Below are 20,837 nucleotides of genomic sequence, written 5' to 3' on the forward strand. Positions count from 1 at the left end.
TCATTGGGGCCTGTAAAGACATCAAAGTTGTATTGGTTGAGTTGGCAGTCCTTTAGGACACAGGGTTAATTGCTAAGGGGCAACTCTGAACACCCTTGGAAGAGCTGGCACCCTTCTAAGGTTTCTTGCCTCTAAGCCCTCACTAGCCCTGGGCTCCAGCTGCCCACCCAGGCAGCCTGTTCTGGACACGCCTGCCCTCTTATGCCCTTCCTCCAGTCCTACCCTTCTGGAAAATTCTCCATTTCCCCCATATCCTCCTCAGAAATCCTACAAATGTGGCAAGGAGGTCTAGTTCACATATCACCTGTAGTCATAAAAGCTTGATAACTGGAATTCAGAGGGAAGATACCAGAGGTGGAGCAGCTGAGGAAGAGGAGGAATGGACAGGAATCCTGGTTTGGGGGTCCTCTTGGACTGTTACAGAGAAACAGGTGGCTTTGTTCCCACTTGACCACCATGTGTGCACGTGTGTGTGTGTGTGTGTGTGTGTGTGTGTGTGTGTGTATAAACACATGCATTCCCAAGGAAGTCTTCCCTTAAAGAAAATAGGAAATAACACCTTTAACCTTCATTGCCAAGTAGCCAGATGTTAGGCAGCCAATCTGTTTCCTTTCCCCACTTCAACTTTGTATTGTTTATGCTGTATTAACTCTAACCATGATACTTGCTTTAAGATAAATATAGTGATTTCTTAAGGACTTCAAAAGATTCACCAGCCCCAAGATTCTGCGGAGCATGTTGTTCTGCTCTTAAGAGAGCTTGCCTCCAGGCAGAGGGGTGCTTTTGACCAAACCGAATTCCAGAAAGTCTTCCTGTTTGAAAGATGAGCATTCCCCACCCCCTTCTTCCTGCATTGTCTGCGTACTTCTCGGGTCAGGGTTGTTATTATTATTATTATTAGGCAGTATGCAGCTGATGAAGTGAAGTAGTGTTTGTTTATTTATTGTTTTTTGGTCCCTGAGTTGGAACACAGGATCACTAGAAAAGAAACTCCCTCTGTGACTCATCCAAGGAACATCTTGCATTCCAGCCAGCACAGATATGATTAAAAGAACTTTCTGGAGGGCCCCAGTTAAATTTTAGCAAAGGAGCACATCAGCCAAGCTGACCATCTCTTGAACATTTTGCTTTTGGAAAGATAGTCATCTCTGGCTTCCTTGTATGTCTTATTCTTTATGAAATCTTAAGGCACACTCCTCATGAGCTGATTCCTCTGTGGTGTAGACATTGTTAAAATAACAGAGTGTCATCCTCACAGGGTCATAGAAGGTGCCACCCACTGGGGAAATACCTGGTCATGGTGGCCTGAATGAACAACATATAAGTATTCACATAATATGCACTGGAACTTTCCAGGGCCTGGTTAATATAGCAGTTGCTATTGGTGCCCTGCCATGTCTCCTCAGACTCGCCTTTATACATCAAAAGTTGCTTACTGCACATACCTGTGACTCTCCCTGAAGGTTTGTTTTTTGGTTTTTGTCTCAGGCACACACTAGGCCTGCATGCTCGGCTATCTGGAAGTGCCAAGGAATGAACGTATCCTCCAGAAGCAACCCCTGACCAGTGATGGATGGAAGTTGGTGACTAAACACCCTGACTTCCTGGTCTCTCAGTTGACATAACCCTGAGGAATGTATTCTACACAGTCTCCCAGAATTCCCCAGTGGAACTGAGCTCCAGTTGCCTGCAGTGGTAACTTGCTTGATAAATTAGTGTCCTTCCTTTCCTGTCTTGCTGCTTTACTCCTCTTCTGGTGTTTTCTGGGATCTTCTCCCAAATAAACTATTTTCAGTCAAATCTTTGCTTTAGGATCTTTCCATGGGCGAACCCAAGCTAAGATAACTAGCCAGTTGGGTTGACCAAAAACCAACAGCATTCTCTCTTCACCTTCCTCACCAAGTTCATTGTCATTGATAATGGTCACTGAGTTTTTATGTGACCGTAGCCCTGCAGTAGCATGTTGTCCTCTGAGAACCTCTAGTTTCTGCATGGAAACCTGGTAAGGCAGAAAGCAGAGTTTCGGGAGGTAGCCAGTTCAGTAAAAAGAGGTAAAGACAACTCTAGATACTGCTGAAATCTCTGCACCTGGGAGGCACATACTCAGGAAGCTTCTTTTAGGTGAGCACTAAGTGTTTGCTGATTGAGTCTATAAAGGAAAAAATAACTGACTCACATTCCCATCCTTTCATTGCTCTAAGTGCATGAGGGCTAGGGCCATGTCCCACTCAGATACCTTTTAAAAGAGCCAGTGAACTTGGTCCTAGTTGTAGGCCCTTGAATCTGTGGAAAGAAGTCAAGAAAGTTAAGAAACTTCTTTCCCATTATTAGCATCTGAAATTCCTCAATTAGACTTCCTCTTCTTTGTCCATAGCGCCATCGCTGACTAGATGCTGTTTATTATACCAATAAAGGAAACATAATACTTGAGCCTTATCAGTTGTGTACCTAACTGAGAATGAGTTCATCATTTTTTTCTGCAAATTCCATTTTTGAGGGGGAGAACCCAATTCTGATTGCCCAAGGAAGACCAGAGGTTGGGGGTAGGCAAAATGAAAATCAGACACCAAAAGAAGATAAGCTTATATAGTTTTTTTCCTAGGACTGACAGCACAGCCAAGTACCAAGTTAATATGCTTGGTGATTTTAAAAGCATGTGAGTTCTGCCAGAGTTTGGACCAGCTTCCTTATACACCAGGAGTACTTGGACTTGTGAACAATGTGCTTTTTTCAACATGTCCTCATGTGCTGAGAAACTCCACCTCTCCCTCCATCACATGGCACAGCGACCAAGCTGTTGCAACTTGATGGTGCTCCTTGTGGCCAGTTGGAGATCTCATTCTGCTTTCTCACAGCTTCCTTAAGTTTCTCTGTGGATCATCAATCTTGTGACTGAGCAATCTCTTTCTTCCGTATTTGGACCTCTATGTACTTTTTAATTTTCTCCCCTTCCACTTCTACCTGGTTAGCTCAGAAAATCTCTTTGCTTTCTCTCTCCCTGTTATCCTTGCCCTCTTCCTCTCCTGCTCCACTCCTTTTTTCATGAGAAAATGATTCTAATCACTACTGATAAGTAGGAGAGGAGAGATACTTAGGCCCTGTGCAAAGGAGAAGAAAATCTGAAGGATTAAGTGAAATTACACATAGCCAAAGGGCAGTAACTTCAGAACCCTTGAAAATGCTCAGGAGTTCATATGCAAGATACGTAAGAATCTGGCTCTCCCTATTTCTCCCCCAACCTGAATGAGGAATAGATTTTTGTATTTCTTTCGTTGTTTTCCTGCCATCTTTAGTTTCTGGTGTTGCAATAGCATTGTCTTCTTTTTTGACCACAGATGTTCAGTATCTTAGCTCTGTTGGGGGTGAAGTGTTTTTGGGGTGCTGACCTGGAAACCTCCCTATCATGTATAACAGTGATTCTATGGAAAGTGCTTTCCCAGTTCCTAGCAGCTGATTTTCAAGTGAACCCTTAAACACACAGGGTTATGGATGTGTGAACCCATTCAGATGCCAAGGGAGTATTTGTGATGCTACTCAAGATGTGCAGAGGAAACATAGCCAGAGGGTCTAATGAGGAAGGAGATGAAGCCAATGTGACAACAGGATGATGAAGATGAAGACAGTGTTAATGGTGTGATGACAATCATGATGATAACAGTGACAGTGAAACCAACGATGATGGCAAGGATAATGACGTTGGCCTTGATTTACTGAGCACTTTCCATGTGCCAGGAGCTGTGCCAAGTATTTTTACTTACATTATGTCCCTTAATCATTATGACCACTCTGTGTGATGAGGATTTTTAAAAATCCTCATTTTACACAGAGGGAAACTGACACCAAAAGAACTAACTTGTCCAAGGTCACAAGCAAAGTTTGTGACCTTGCTGATATTTGAACCTAGGTCTGTCTGAGTTCAAAGCTTTCCAATCTAACCAGTCTCACGGGGGGCCCAGTACTCAGGATATGCTGGCACTGTCCCCATGCTAACGGTTGGTAAGGGGCTCACTGGCATCAGGAAAAGGGGAAAATCTGAACTCCAGTCCTTAGTACTTTAGATTTCTGCACCCCTTCCTTCAAGTGACCCCTCAGAGGGTCTATTTCTGTCACACTGGTCTCTGGAAAATGTCCTGCTAATGACACAGGATTATAAACAGTCTTTTTCCCAGAACAAAAATTTAACCTTTGTATCTCAATCTAATTAGAAGTATTTTCTCTTTCAGAGGCAGGTTTTCACCCCCCTCTTTGTTCCAAATTGAAGAGGTTTCTTTGTTGCCAGAAAAAAAAAAAAAACCAAACCATAGTTGTTCAAGAGGCTAGACTCTGGCCTGAGACCTTAAACATGACTTATGCTCCTGCATACTATGGCCCCTGTAGCTCCAGTACCTGCTAGTGTCTGGGGCCTGGTATCTGGTGGAAAGCTGTAGGGCCTTGGCCAAATGCAAAGACAGCCACTTGCTGACCCGCACATTCCACTCTCCATTTTGTATATACTGCTTCTTATCCATCCCTTTATTTTCTCATTTGATGGTCCTACATTGCTGTTTAAAGGTTGTGTTGAGGAGTCTGATATACATAGAAATATATAATATGTGATTTAACCATGGGACAAGCTGGCATTGGTGACCAGAATTCAAAGGTGACCATTACCTGGCATCTCAGAGGCCCCCAAGAATGCCCAGGCCTCAGAGCACACAAATGAATGGATTTGTGTCAGAGAGGTTTCAGCCACATGCACTCACCAGCCAACACTCAGGCCCTCTACCTCTGAACTCCTGATCCAAGTTGCTTCCTGGAAGCCAGCCTATGGGCACACCCTTCCCCCAACTTCCTCTCTAATTCCACCAACCATCCCAGCTACATAAGTGATGGTGATGCTCACCAAAAGCAGTTCTTCCTGAGAGGCTCCTGTAATGCTGTGGTGGCCTCTCACCTTCCACTGAGGTTCACCAAGAATGCTTCTTTCCTCTTAGTACCAGAGGCTGCCCTCTCTGGGAAAATGAACATTCACCATTCTCTACCTTAGACAGGTCCTTGTACTGACATCGCCTTCTACATCTGTCTAGGGACTGACGATTTTTTCTTTAGAGGCTTATTTCTTTACCTCTGCAAGAACTATGGGCCTTGAAGGAACCCCGATCAAACTAGATAACCATAGAATATGAATTTGGTTAATGCCCTGAGAAATGAGCCAAGAGAAAGGCTACATGCCTTTGGAGAAAGTGGTACCAGGTTGGAGGAATAGAAAATGTATGCCAGCACACAGTAGGTTCCCAGGTCATTTTTTAAAGAATGAATAAATGAATTGGCATGAATCAAGTCCAGCCCCACATGCAGGCCTGCATGTCCCCAAGGGTCACCACAGATCCTTTAAGCAGGCTACAGATATTCAGGAGTAGGAAATGAAATCATAAACACAGATAGCTGACATCATCTACAGAGAAAGAAAGGAGGCAGAGTGCTCTCCCCACCAAATAGTCCAGATTTCTCTTGAGGCCTGGTTCTAACCCAGCAAAGACTTGGAAAATCAGGCCTTTGAGCTATTTGTTTCCTCCCTCCAGTTCTGCTTGACAGCTCACACCTGCTCACCCTTTGGGGCCCACAGCAGTTCCTCCTCCAGCCACTCTGGGAAGGCTAGGCTTGACTCCTTCCCAGCAAGCACCACTCACTCCTGGGAGGTCCGAGTAGGTTGGCAGTGCCAATACTGCAGAAGATGAACCTGAGTCCCTGGGGAGTAAAATGACTTTCCTACAGTTATAAAAAGCTCACGTGTGCATTGAACCTCTGATTTCTATTTCAATGACTTGTCTATTAGGTATCTCTGGCTCAAGGGGGTATTTCTTCTTAATCAAGCTCCTTGCTCACCAGACTCTTTTTGACATTTTGATGGTTGACTGAAACTATCCCACATACTTTGGTGTCAGGTGCTGGTTACAATAGAGATGTTCTAATCCAGGCTGGCTGACTCTGGCCAGTGTGTTAGACTCAAGTGCCCCTCAATGCCCTTGGGAATTTGAAACAAAGGCAATGGGTCGGGCAATGTGCCTCTGAGGAAGCAGCACAGGTCTGGGAGTTAGTGTATTCTATGCTGTGTGGACTTGAGCAAGTCACTTGACCTCTGAGCCTCAGCTTCCTGCTCTGTAAAACAGGAGCAGTGAACTGGCCAGTGAATCAAAGACTTGTTCATTTGGAGGTAGACCTTGGAAGTTTCACTGGGCACTGAGAGCTTCATTCCTCCTGCTTAATGGCAATGTTTTCATTCTTTCTCTTCACTGGAAAAATCTTGAACACCCCCACAATGCACACACACATTCATACACACACGTATGTATACCATTATATGTCTTTTTATATTTACTTATTACATACATCATAAAATAGAAAAGTGAGAATAAAAAGGATGAGATAATTAAACAAACATGAATAACTTTTATGGCACCTCAGAGCATGACCTCACTTCCTTTTCCTGGGAAGATCTTTTTTTTTTTTTTTTTTTTTGATACTAGGGATTGAACTCAGGGGCACTTAACCACTGAGCCACATTCCCAGCCCTTTTTATTTATTTTATTTTTATTTATTTATTTATTTATTTTTTATTGTAAACAAATGGGATACATGTTGTTTCTCTGTACATGGCGTAAAGGCATACCATTTGTGTAATCATAAATTTACATAGAGTAATGTTGTTTGATTCATTCTGTTATTTTTTCCCTTCCCCCCACCCCTCCCACCCCTCTTTACCCTCTATACAGTACTTCCTTCCTCCATACTTGCCCCCCTCCCTAACCCTAACTCTAACCCTAACACTAACCCTTCCCTCCCCCCCATTATGTGTCATCCTCCACTTATTAGTGATATCATTCGTCCTTTGGCTTTTTGAGATTGGCTTATCTCACTTAGCATGGTATTCTCCAATTTCATCCATTTGCCTGCAAATGCCATAATTTTATCCTTCTTTCCCAGCCCTTTTTATATTTTATTTAGAGACAGGGTCTCGCTGAGTTGCTTAGGGCCTCACTAAGTTGCTGAGGCTGGCTTTGAACTCATAATCCTCCTGTCTCAGCCTCCAGAGCTGCTGGGATTACAGGCGTGCACCACCACGCCCGGCTCCTGGGAAGATCTTAAAGTTCTCATGTTGATGGCCAGTCAGTGATGCTGGACCCCACCTCTTTCATTTTTCATTAATATCATATCAAACCTAATATTTGCACTGTGTTCTGACAGGACTTCCCCATAGCCAATGCCCATCCGCATGTAGATTTGTCTCAGTTGAAATCTGTGTGGTCACCACTGTTTTAATAAATTAAGTACCATGCTGGGGGACTTAGATCCAAAGCTAATTTGGGTACTCATATTCCTTTTGGAGAGCTGTGTAGATCTCTGGATGCAGAAGGCAATCAACCATAAGGCGAGTGACTATGTTGTATATTCTTCGTATTTTAACCAATTTGGGAATACATTCATGTGGTAATTATGTTCACAGCTTTGGTAAAAAGGCCCTGTGCTGATGTTTAAAGCTCAGAAAATTTAATCACTGGGGCACGTAATTGACAATTATTACACCCTATGGGGAGAGAAAATCATTTTTACCCAGTTGGAATTACTTCTTAGATATTTAGTGCATCCTAGGTCCTGAATGGTAGAACCATATGTGCATTGTATTAAAAGACAAAATTTATGCTTTTCTCATTTGGCTCATAGTGAGTGACGGGTGGTTTTTATACAGAATTAGGTCAGTCATTGAGGGTGTGGTTTAAGAACTGGACCAAAGTAGAAAATAGACTCTACACAGAGTGTGTGTGGAGCAGGGCAGGATTCTGGCAGAGGTGTCTAGGAAGTCAGCCTTGTAAGAGGGAGGGACAGCTCATCTCTTCCTGATTGCGGGGGGCATGTGGAAGACACTTTGAGGACGGGGGGGGGGGAAGTTGAGGGAGTTTGAAGGTTGATACTTTGAATCTTTTTTGTGAAGTAAGCAGGAAGATCAGCCACTGAGAAGAAAGTTGGATCACCAACTGCCTTGGGCCCTGACCATTAGATTAAGGGTTCCCAGGACTTGGGATGTCGCTCATTGGTGCAAAGCCCTGGGTTAGATCCTCAGTACCACACAAAAAAAGTAGACTAAGGGTTTCCAGCTTCACTGTATATTATAACCTGGAAAATTTTTGAAAACTCCAGTGCCCAAGCTGCATTTCAAAACAATTAAATTGCAAGCACAAGGCCCTGGGTTCAATCCCTAGCACTGCAAAAAAACAAAAACAAAAACAATTGAGGATTCAAGAGAGGAGATATTGAGACGCTTGGGACCAACTCAAAGTAGCCGGGTGACTCTCACCCCCTGGGGGGGCATCCCGGATGGGACGGGGGTCCCGGAACGCAGGAAACTTTGTGAAGTAGAACTGCCGGCGAGACACCCCTCCCCCCGCTGGAGCGCCATAGAGGAGGCCGGTCGGCACAGCGCTGGGACTCGGAGCAGCCACTGGGGCTCCGGCGGCTGCCCGGGGGAGGAGAGGCGGGGAGAACTGTGTGGACTCAGGACACCAGGGCCTGCCCTGAGGAGGAGGAGAGGAGCGTGGCCACTTGGATTCGGAGAGACTGCGCCAGAGCTGCAGGCGGTTGCCAGAGGAGAAGCCGCGCGGCGAGCTGTTTGGAATCAGAACGACGCTTCTGAACCCCGGGGCCTGCCCTGAGGACGAGGAGGAAGAGGAGCAGCCGCTTGGATTCGGGCGACTATACGGGAACTACAGGCGGTTGCCAGAGAAGGGGCTGCGTGGCGAGCTCTTTGGACCCTGACCACTTCTGAACCCCGGGGCCTGCCCGGAGGAGTAGGAGAAGGAGGAGAAGGAGCGCGGCGGGTCCTTTGGACTCGCAGTGACTGCATTAGCGCTCCAGGCGGCTGCTCAGAGGAGAAGGCGAGTGGTGAGTTATTTGGTCTTAAAGTGACAGCTCCTGAACACAGGGGGGCTGCCTGGAGGAGAAGCGTGGTGGGACGCTTGGTCTTGAGGGACCACACCAGAGCTCCGGGCGGTGGCCCAGAGGACCCGTGCAGCGGGTCACGTGGATTCAGAGCCACTCAGAGGGACTGCTCCTGAACACCCGGGGGGTTATCTGGAGAAGGAGGAGGAACGGGCAGGGTCACTTCGACTCGGAGTGATTGATTGCCCCGGGCTACGGGTGGTTGGTGGGAGGAGGAGGCACGAAGTGAGTTTCTTGGACTCCTAGTGACCGCACCGGCATACTGGGCAGCTGTCTGGAGGAAGAGGCCTGTGGCGGGTCTCTGGGACTCAGAGCGATTGTTCGGGGCCACAGGTGGCTGCTCAGAGGAGGGGCCACGCAGCCAGGCGATTAGGTGCAGAACAGGGTCCCAGGATCTAGGAGGCTTCTGGGTGGAAGAGCCGCACAGAGACAGGCTTAGGGCGGAGCGAAGGTTCCAGGCCTATGGGCAAATTCTCTGAGGAGGGGCAGCCTAAGGAGATTCATCTGCGAAGGGTGAGACTCCCAGGCCCAGGAGGTAGGGCCGGGCCCCTGGAAACTTTGCAGAGGAAGGCAGCCCAGCCCAGGCAGTAGATGTAAATTGAGGGGAACCTCTAGGAGGAAACTGACCAGCGAGACCTCCCCACCGGGTGAGTCTTCCCTGCTGGGTGAGGTTTCCCACAAGGACGGTAAAACCAGAGGCTCAGGCCCAAACAGGCCTTGCCTCAGCCCACAGCCTAGGTCCCCTTTGGATGACCATTGGTCAACAAGTGGAGGCACCTCTGCCCACTAGCAGGGAATATACCCCACCTGAAGGCCACCACTCCTAGAGAGGCAGCTTCCTTGTGGAGCACCGCATTATCAACCTCCTCCAAAACTTCAGCCTACTGAAGGCTAAGAGGGGATATATATAGAAATCTTCAGGGTCATTGTAAATCAACAGAGGAAATCTGCAATATCTCAGCGGTCCACTGATATCTGAACAACATGAGAAAACAAGGAAAGAAAATGCTGCAAACAAATCTAGATGTTACATCAATAAAACCTAATGACAGCATGGCAGAAGAAATGACAGAAAAGGAGTTCAGAATGTACATAATTAAAATGATCAGAGAAGCAAACGAGGAGATGAAAGAGCAAATGCAAGCATTGAATGATGAGATGAAAGAGCAAATGCAAGCATTGATTGATCGCACCAATCGACAGTTAAAAGAGCAAATACAGGAAGCAAAAGATCATTTCAATAAAGAGTTAGAGATATTGAAAAAAAACCAAACAGAAATCCTTGACATGAAGGAAACAATAAACCAAATTAAGAACTCCATAGAAAGCATATCCAATAGGATAGAACACCTGGAAGACAGAACCTCAGACATTGAAGACAAAATATTTAACCTTGAAAACAAAGCTGAACAAACAGAGAAGATGGTAAGAAATCATGAACAGAATCTACAAGAACTATGGGATATCATGAAAAGGCCAAATTTAAGAATTATTGGGATTGAGGAAGGCCTAGAGAAACAAGCCAAAGGAATGAACAACCTATTCAATGAAATAATATCAGAAAATTTCCCAAATCTGAAGAATGAAATGGAAAATCAAGTTCAAGAGGCTTACAGGACTCCAAATACACAAAATTACAACAGACCCACACCAAGGCACATTATAATGAAAATACCTAACATACAAAATAAAGACAGAATTTTAAAGGCTGTGAGAGAAAAGAACCAAATTACATTCAGGGGAAAACCAATACGCATATCAGCAGATTTTTCAATCCAGACCCTAAAAGCTAGAAGGTCCTGGAACAACATTTTTCAAGCCCTGAAAGAAAATGGATGCCAACCAAGAATCTTATACCCAGCAAAACTTACCTTCAAATTTGACGATGAAATAAAATCCTTCCATGATAAACAAAAGCTAAAAGAATTTACAAAAGAAAGCCAGCATTACAGAACATTCTCAACAAAATATTCCATGAGGAAGAGATGAAAAACAAAGAAGCAAATCAGCAAAGGGAGGAATTATCCTAAAGGAATTGTCAAATAAAGGAGGAAACAAGTTGTGTCAAACAAATAAATAAACAAAATTTTAAAAATGAACCAAATGACCGGGAAACCAAATCATTTCTCTATAATAACCCTGAACGTTAATGGCCTGAATTCATCAATCAAAAGACATAGACTGGCAGACTGGATTAAAAAGAAAGATCCAACAATATGTTGCCTGCAAGAGACTCACCTCATAGAAAAAGATACCCATAGATTAAAGGTGAAAGGATGGGGAAAAACATACCATGCACATGGACTCAGCAAAAAAGCTGGAGTATCCATCCTCATTTCCGATAATGTGGACTTCAAGCCAAAGTTAGTCAGAAGGGATAAAGAAGGTTATTTCATACTGCTTAAGGGAAGCATAAATCAGCAAGATATAACAATCATAAACATCTATGCCCCAAACAGTGGCTCATCTATGTATGTCAAACAAATCCTTCTCAATTTCAGAAACCAAATAGACCACAACACAATAATACTAGGAGATTTTAACACGCCGCTCTCACCACTGGACAGATCTTCCAGACAAAAATTGAGCAAAGAAACCATAGATCTCAACAACACAATCAATAATTTAGACTTAACGGACATTTATAGAATATTCCATCCAACCAAGAGTGAATACACTTTCTTCTCAGCAGCACATGGATCCTTCTCTAAAATAGACCATATATTATGCCACAAAGCTAATGTTAGCAAATACAAGAAGATAGAGACACTAGCATGTATTCTATCAGATCATAATGGATTGAAGTTAGAATAAATGAAAGAGTAAAACACAGAAACTATTCCAACATCTGGAGGTTAAACAATATGCTATTATATGATGAATGGATAACAGAAGATATTAAGAAGGAAATTAAAAAATTCTTAGAGGTAAATGAGAACAAAGAAACATCATATCAAAACCTCTGGGACACTATGAAAGCAGTACTTAGAGGGAAATTTATTTCATGGAGCGCATTTAATAAAAGAAGTAAAACTCAACAAATAAACAACCTAACACTACAGCTCAAAGCCTTAGAAAAAGAAGAACAGAACAGCACCAAAAGTAGTAGAAGACAGGAAATTGTTAAACTCAGAGCTGAAATCAATGAAATTGAAACAAAAGAAACAATACAAAAAATTGACAAAATAAATAGTTGGTTCTTCGAAAAAATAAACAAAATTGATAAACCTTTAGCCACACTAACAAAGAGAAGACGAGAGAAAACCCAAATCACTAAAATTCGGAATGAACAAGGAAATATCACTACAGACAGGATGGAAATACAAAACATAATTAGAAGCTATTTTGAAAATCTATACTCCAACAAAATAGAAAATTTCGAAGACATCAACAGGTTTCTAGAGACATATGAATTGCCTAAACTGAATGAGGAGGACATAAACAATTTAAATAGACCAATTTCAAGTACTGAAATAGAAGAAGTCATCAAAAGCCTACCAACAAAGAAAAGTCCGGGACCAGATGGGTTCTCAGCCGAGTTCTACAAAACCTTTAAGGAAGAGCTCATTCCAATACTTCTCAAAGTATTCCATAAAATAGAAGAGGAGGGAACCCTCCCAAACTCATTCTATGAAGCCAATATCACACTGATACCTAAACCAGACAGAGACTCATCAAGGAAAGAAAATTTCAGACCAATATCCTTAATGAACATCGACGCAAAAATTCTCAACAAAATTTTAGCAAATCGCATACAAAAACATATTAAAAAGATAGTGCACCATGATCAAGTGGGTTTCATCCCAGGGATGCAAGGTTGGTTCAACATCAGGAAATCAATAAACGTAATTCACCATATTAATAGACTTAAAGTCAAGAATCACATGATTATTTCAATAGACGCAGAAAAAGCATTTGATAAAATACAGCACCCCTTCATGCTCAAAACACTAGAACAAATAGGGATAGTGGGAACATTCCTTAATATTGTAAAGGCCATTTATGCTAAGCCCATGGCTAATATCATTCTAAATGGTGAAAAGCTGAAAGCATTCCCCCTAAAAACTGGAACAAGGCAGGGATGCCCTCTTTCACCACTTCTATTCAACATCGTTCTTGAGACTCTGGCCAGAGCAATTAGACAAACCAAAGAAATTAAAGGGATACGAATTGGAAAAGAAGAACTCAAACTATCCCTGTTCGCTGATGACATGATTATATATTTAGAGGAACCTGGAAATTCCACCAGAAAACTCTTAGAACTCATAAGTGATTTCAGTAAAGTAGCAGGTTACAAGATCAATGCCCATAAATCCAACGCATTTTTATACATAAGTGATGAATCTTCAGAAAGAGAAATTAGGAAAACTACCCCATTCACAATAGCCTCGAAAAAAATAAAATACTTGGGAATCAATCTCACAAAAGAGGTGAAAGACCTCTACAATGAGAACTATACAACACTAAAGAAAGAAATTAAAGAACACCTTAGAAGATGGAAAGATCTTCCATGTTCTTGGATAGGAAGAATTAATATTGTCAAAATGGCCATACTACCTAAAGTGCTATACAAATTCAATGCAATTCCAATTAAAATCCCAATGACGTACCTTACAGAAATAGAGCAGGCAATTATGAAATTCATCTGGAAGAATAAGAAACCCAGAATAGCTAAAGCAATCCTCAGCAGGAAGAGTGAAACAGGGGGTATTGCAATACCAGATCTTCAACTCTACTACAAAGCAATAGTAACAAAAACGGCATGGTATTGGTACCAAAATAGAAAGGTAGATCAATGGTACAGAATAGAGGACACGGACACAAACCCAAATAAATACAATTTTCTCATACTAGACAAAGGGGCCAAAAATATGCAATGGAGAAAAGATAGCCTCTTCAACAAATGGTGCTGGGAGAATTGGAAATCCATATGCAACAGAATGAAACTAAACCCATATCTCTCACCATGCACGAAACTAAACTCAAAATGGATTAAGGACCTCGGAATCAGACCAGAGACCCTGCAGATTATAGAAGAAAAAGTAGGTCCAAATCTTCATCTTGTTGGTCTAGGACCAGACTTCCTTAACAGGACTCCCATAGCACAAGAAATAAAAGCTAGAATCAACCACTGGGATAGATTCAAACTAAAAAGCTTTCTCTCAGCAAAGGAAACTATCAGCAATGCGAAGAAAGAGCCTACAGAGTGGGAGAATATCTTTGCCAATCATACTTCAGATAGAGCACTAATCTCCAGAATCTATAAAGAACTCAAAAACTCTACTCCAAGAATTCAAACAGTCCAGTCAACAAATGGGCTAAGGAAATGAATAGACACTTCACAGAAGAAGATCTACAAGCAATCAACAAACATATGGAAAAATGTTCAACATCTCTAGTAATAAGAGAAATGCAAATCAAAACCACCCTAAGGTTCCATCTCACCCCAATTAGAATGGCGATTATCAAGAATACGAGCAACAACAGGTGTTGGCGAGGATGTGGGGAGAAAGGTACACTCATACACTGCTGGTGGGGCTGCAAATTAGTGCAGCCGCTATGGAAAGCAGTGTGGAGATTCCTTAGAAAACTTGGAATGGAACCACCATTTGACCCAGCTATCCCACTCCTTGGCCTATACCCAAAGGACTTAAAATCTGCATACTACAGAAATACAGCCACATCAATGTTCATAGCTGCTCAATTCACAATAGCCAGACTGTGGAACCAACCTAGATGCCCTTCAATTGATGAGTGGATAAAGAAACTGTGGTATATATATACTATGGAATATTACTCAGCCATAAAGAATGATAAAATTATGACATTTGCAGGCAAATGGATGAAATTGGAGAATATCATGCTAAGTGAGATAAGCCAATCTCAAAAAGCCAAAGGACGAATGATATCGCTAATAAGTGGAGGTTGACACATAATGGGGGGGACGGAAGGGTTAGAGTTAGGGTTAGGGAGGGGGGCAAGTATAGAGGAAGGTACTACTGTATAGAGGGTAAAGAGGGGTGGGAGGGGTGGGGGGAAGGGAAAAAAATAACAGAATGAATCAAACAACATTGCTCTATGTAAATTTATGATTACATAAATGGTATGCCTTTACGCCATGTACAAACAGAGAAACAACATGTATCCCATTTGTTTACAATAAAAAAAAAAAAAAAAAAAAAAAACAAAAACAATTAAATTGGTCTTGGGAGTGGGATCAACATATTGATATTTTTTAAAGCTCCCAATCTCAATATATGGCCAACTTTGAGAACCAATAGAAGACCAGTGCTTCTCAGACCTTAATGTGCATACAAATCACCCAGGAATCTTATTGAAATGAAGATTCTGATTCAGTGGATCTGGGTTGTGGCCTGAGATTCTGAATTTCTAACAATTTCCTGGGTTATGCTGCTGCTACTGCTCCAAGGACCTCACTTTCAGCAAGAAAGACATAGATAATCCGTTGTTGATCCAGAATAATTGATAGCTGCCTACATGCGCCATGAAAACAGAAGCTGTCAATATTTTACAGATGGAAAAGTCATATCTTGAGAAAGCTGAATTTCATACTATGCAATCCTGTGTCACACAGTGATGCACCAGTCAAAAAATGATGGACCACATATTCAGTGGCGGTCCCATAAGATTATATCACCAAGTAATGTGATAACCATCTTAGTTTGCATAAGCATGCTGAATGAAATCAGCCATCACTGTGGTTCTTAAAATATGCCCTATTGTTAAGCAACACGTGGCAATCATTTAAAGAATGATTGTTTTAGTGGAAGAAGCTTGTCTTATAGAAAAATCCAGATGAGATTAGTCTCAGTGGAAGAGGAGAGCAGGTCACATCTGCATCCTGAAGCTAAGTGTGCCTTCTGAGTGACCTCACTCAGGTAATCCCTGGGGTCTCACAAGGTCTTCAAGAAAAATGGCCCCTGACTTGAGTTGCTATGAGATAAACCCCTCTCTGATGCCCACCACACTGAGGTAGTCACTCCTAAGGCATTTGCATAACGGTGTTTGGCACTTTAGACCAGGGGCCTGATAGTCATATTTATAGTCATTTCTATGTTGAAAATGTTTACAGTTCACAAAATGTGATCTGGGCATTTAAGAGGGGCTCCCAGCATGCTTAGGGCATTAGGAGTGAGGATAGTATGTGGTGTGTGTGTGTGTGTGTGTGTGAGAGAGAGAGAGAGAGAGAGAGAGATTTACATCGTGTTAAATGCCCACAACCAGATAATAGATGAGCTTTAGGACCTGGAGAATAGTCTGAATTATATGAATGGTCAAGTATTTTTGCTTTTTAAAGTAATCCATAAATAAGACCACATTATGAAAACACCAATGTGTACAGAAGCCCATAGGCCAAATAAGGTCCTTGTATAAAACTCTGGAAGAAAAAGCCTAAGAGGCAGGCATGGCTGCGTGGGCACCCCATGGGTGCAGCTGTGGGACATGTTACTGACTGACCGCCGGGGAGTTAGGCCTGAGGTCAGCTTCTTCATGAATGTCGCTCCTTAGAAGGAAAGCAGTTACTTTGATTTTGTTTTCTGGGTGCAGCAGAGAAACACAGAATGAATTCATTCACACGCCAGCCCCCTCAGGCTCTTCCCTGGCCACAAAGTGCTTTCACATCAACTGTCTCATCCACAAGTCCCTCACTGGCTGATGAGGTAGGTGGCCACCTCAGTGTGCCTCCATGGCACCTGTGAGCCTGACTCTCTGCTGTTCCCACTGCAGGTCCAAGCCAGTCTCTTGGAGTGAATAGGCAATTCCAGTATGGGTGGTAGGGTCAGGACTAGGGAAGGTTAAATTTGGGTTCTGTGGGACTTCAATGAGGTGGGGCAAATCTCAGAGGAGGTGGGGCTCAACCCCAAAGTCTGAGATGAACAGGAGTTGACTGTTGACGGTGAAGGTAGAGGCTAGTGAGGACTCCAGACTGAGGGGCTGGAGGACCGAGGAAGACCCAGCCTCTGTAATAATTAGTTAGATCTTCGCAGTAATTAGGCTAAGGGGTTTCAGATGACAGTTTTGTGGCCCCTCAAGTCTCCAAGCTCAGCTACTTATCCCAGACTTTCCTCCCCACCCCATCTGCCCTAGGATCTGAGGTTTTTCCTCAGCCTATGTGGGGGGCACATGGGCTGTACTGGGTGAGGTCCTAGCAACTGGCTAAAGGCCAAGAGAATGACAATCTCCAGTGACCTGCAGATCCAGATTGCCCACTTTCCACTGGTTTAAATGAGGTCACCCATCCATTCTGTCTGTGCCCATTATTATCCCTTAGTATGTGTGCATTGCCATCATTTACTGAGCCCTCCCCCCACATACCCAGTGATAATGGGCACAGGCGGAATGGATGGGTGACCTCATTTAAACCCATTTGAAAATGATGTTTTGCAAAACCCAAACAAAACATTCCTTGTCACTTCTAAGAAATTCACGCCCACTCCGCTTGAGCATTAGTCAGTGGTTTCTGCAATGCTGCTTGATTTGAAGAGGTCCCCAGCCCACCCTCTGCCCACGCTAATCAGTAGCTTGGCTGAGCAGGGAGGATGGGCTTCTGCCTTTCTCTCCAGTCATTAACTGGCTTCTCAGCTCCTCCTTAGGACAGAGACTTGCCCTTTGAACCCTCAATTCATGAGCTGGCTTTTATTCTTAAAGCAGAGTCGGAGCATTCAGCACCAGCTCTCGAAGCAGCAATGCCCATGCCATCTACTCTGGGTACACCTAGACTCTCTGGAAGGACATGTGATGGAAACAGCTCATATTTCCTTTTCCTAGGTATCTCTGGGAATAGCATACCAGGTGGGGACTGAGTGGAAGAACATAAGCCTGTCTCAGTGGGCAGGAGGTGCTTTTGGGTCACCTTTGGCTGAGGGCTGTTACGGTCAGAGGAAGGGAAAGGGAAGTTTTGGCCAGGGGCTTCCTTTCCCTTTGCCCTGAGATACTGCATACTGCCCACCTCCACCTGAACCCTGGCCTGGCCTATAATCCATCAGGCCTCAGCCTTTTCCCCAGAGATGTGGAGTTCCCAGCAGGGGATCTGAAGGCGTCCCCATTACTCATGTGACTTCTGTCTCTGGAAAGCAGGCTGGGGGCAGCTTGCTGGGTAACTGGAAGTAGGTTGAGAGGATACCCCCTTCCCAGCACTCCAGGAACACAACCATAGTCACTTCAGGCTACACACTCCTCAAAGACAGGGATGCCAGTGATGAGGGGGACAGGGGAGGTCGCTGGTAGAGAAAATGAAGAGTTCCACGAATTTACTGGAAAGGACCTGGCCTCTACTTTGAAGTAATCTTATGTTCAAACATTCTTTCTTGCAAGCCCCCACAGGCACATGCCCTCCTTGTTGAAGAGGAGGCTGTGGGAATGACACAGGAGAGGTACAGCACTCACAGTTCCCATAGGAGAAAGAGAGCCTGGGATTGGCCCTGAATCCCAGCCTCAGTGTACTCCTAAACTCGTTATTGAACTTCCCTATGGAATCGGTTTCCTCATCAACAAAATGGGCATAATTCTAGGACCCTTCTGGCAGGGTCAGTCTGAGGATTGAATGAGGTAATTCCTGAGAAGTTCTCAGCAGAGGGCCTGGCACATAGCAAACCCTCAACACATTTCAGCTCTTGCCATCCATGAGAGGAGCAGGGGCCTATGGGAGGCACCCCACCCTGGCAAGATCCCCTCCTCATACTCTGAGCAGGAGGGTCTGGAAGAGTTAGCAGGCCAAGAAGGGAGGGGAAGGAAGTTTCCCAGGAAACCGTGGGACCTGGCACCTGAGTTGAGGGTGTGTGCAAGGAGGCAGGTGGAGGAGGCATCCAGAAGTTTGCCCTCTCTCTCGGAGGGTGTTGAAAGAAGCAGACAGGTAGCAAGGGAGGTTGCCATTTCTTGAAGGGCACACAGATGCAACCATTGTGAGAAAGCAGCCTCACAGCTGGATAATCCTCACCCCACAGGAAGCCCAACTTGACTCCTGCAGAGTTGCCTCTTACCATCAAAATTCACCTAAGGTGGGTGGCCACAGGTGAATTCTCTGACATTTCTGTCCTTGTTCTCATCAGTCGCACTCCAGCCTCCTTCCAGCTTTTCTTCCCCACTCCCTGAGGGTTCTGGCCACTGTGAGGGACAGGTCCAACCCTTCTGGAAGAAACCTTAGGTTCTCAGTGCCTTTACAGGACTATGTGTAAGTGCAACAAATATTTCTCCTGCTGCCATTGCTGGCAATCCTGGCATATCTTTGAAGCCATCTCATGCTAGCAAATCTCTGATCAAAGAAATGTGTCTTCAACATGCTATAATCTTTATGAAATCACGGAACTTGTCTCTCCTGCTCATGACTTCAACTCTAGCCCTCAGCAGTGGGCATTTAGCAAATGAATTGGTTGGATGAGTGAATGCACGCATGCGTACATGTGGGGATGATTGGTGAACGGAGGCATGACATTGTCTGGGCTGAATCATGGACTCATCTCATGTAGAACCAGGCCCTTCAGCTGGGGCAAGCCCCCTCGGCCTCTCTGGGGGCAGGCTGCCTCCTAACTCTGCCCTGTGGGGATTACTGGTCAGCATGCCAAGTCACTTTATGGTGTCCAGAGGATATATTGCCCATAGGGAGATGGCTCTGGAGCCCTCCCTCCAAGGCACTGCAGTGTGCCTTGCCAGGGGCGGGGCCCACCAGCCCCTCTCCACAAAGTTGTTTACACGGCATCCCTCCCTTGCCCTCCTCTCCTCCAGCCTCACAGAAACTCCTTGTGTGCATTTCATGTGTTTCGATTGCCTGGCAATATTGTGGATTTGTTCATTTGTTATAGCTGCCTTCCTGTAGTGAAACATTGTTTGTTTATTTCTAATCCCATGGTGTGCTGGGTCACCTCTCCTCCTTGTTTATGAGGTTGTGTTGGCAATTTGGGGTAGAAGAGAGGAGGACAAGATGACCAAGGACTAAAGTCTACACAGCTGAGACAGGTGAGGTCAAGAATCTGAGTTGCCCCAGGCCTGCCCAGTGAAACTGAGGATTATTGAATTATTATTGAGCCCAACCAGACTCCAGGGCTGCACAGATCCCTGAGCTAGACATGGTGCCTGCCTTCTCCATGGCAACCAGGCTAAATATGGACGCGTTTCCATGGAGAGCCGTATCACAGCTGCAGCGCTGCTTCCTCCAGGAAGCACATGCACTGGGCTTCTTGGGCCTCTCAGGAGGTGGCCAGGGTCTTCGGGAGGTGCCTTGGACATTGAGAAAACATTTCTCACCTTGGGAGATTTTTGTTGCCAACAAGTGCTCCATTTCCCCAACTCTAGACTCATCAATATTCCCTCCTCTTGGCAGCTAGATGTTAGAAGAGACCACAGGTTATACAGATGAGCCAGTTGGGAAGGTGACACTGGACCTGATGACCATTCATGCAAGCCACCCCATCTTTGCCTTGCTCCAGGGAGTAGATTTTCCTGTTATCAGGAAGAAAGAGAATGTCATTGGTTGGAGTGCAGCAGTGAGAAAACTGTAATGACCCTCGTGTACAGGCGCTGCTCTTCCATTCCTGAGACCTCTTCAGGAAGAATTATTCCTACAAAGGGTTTTTGAAATGCTTTCTGAAAATGTCCACAATTTTCAAATAATTCCATCATTATTTTTACAAAGAGTTTTAAAATGCCTCCTTCCATATTCATAGAATATTCAAATGTGACAAGGTTTTATTTTCCCTGAAGGGAAAGAAAGTCTTTGCTGCTTGTTTGAGTCTGAACAGGTCAAAATCTCTGAATATCCTAACTGTCTGACATAGCAATGTGGAATGAAACTTTGGTTTTGGTGAAGGCTAAACGTATAAGCTGAGTATTAGGCTTAAGACTACCCT

The 20,837-nt window shown here is 44.2% G+C and overlaps 1 protein-coding gene across 5 annotated transcripts in view; it reads left to right on the top strand.

The window, feature by feature from the left end:
* The window catches only part of RAI2 (retinoic acid induced 2), a 67,929-nt gene that overhangs the window by 44,875 nt on the left and 2,217 nt on the right, over positions 1-20,837 (top strand). For 2 of the 5 annotated variants that reach the window (XM_079123195.1, XM_079123194.1), the window contains exon 2: positions 1,489-1,695. The exons of 2 other annotated variants lie outside the window; for them this stretch is intronic. The gene's annotated coding sequence lies outside the window, so the exon portion shown is untranslated. Of the gene's footprint in view, positions 1-1,488; positions 1,696-19,873; positions 19,948-20,837 lie in introns of all 5 variants that reach the window. One more of the 5 variants, XM_079123197.1, reaches the window with a different exon arrangement.

Source organism: Sciurus vulgaris (assembly GCF_902686455.1).
Source record: "Sciurus vulgaris genome assembly, chromosome: X".
In the NCBI taxonomy this organism is placed as follows: Eukaryota; Metazoa; Chordata; class Mammalia; order Rodentia; family Sciuridae; genus Sciurus; species Sciurus vulgaris.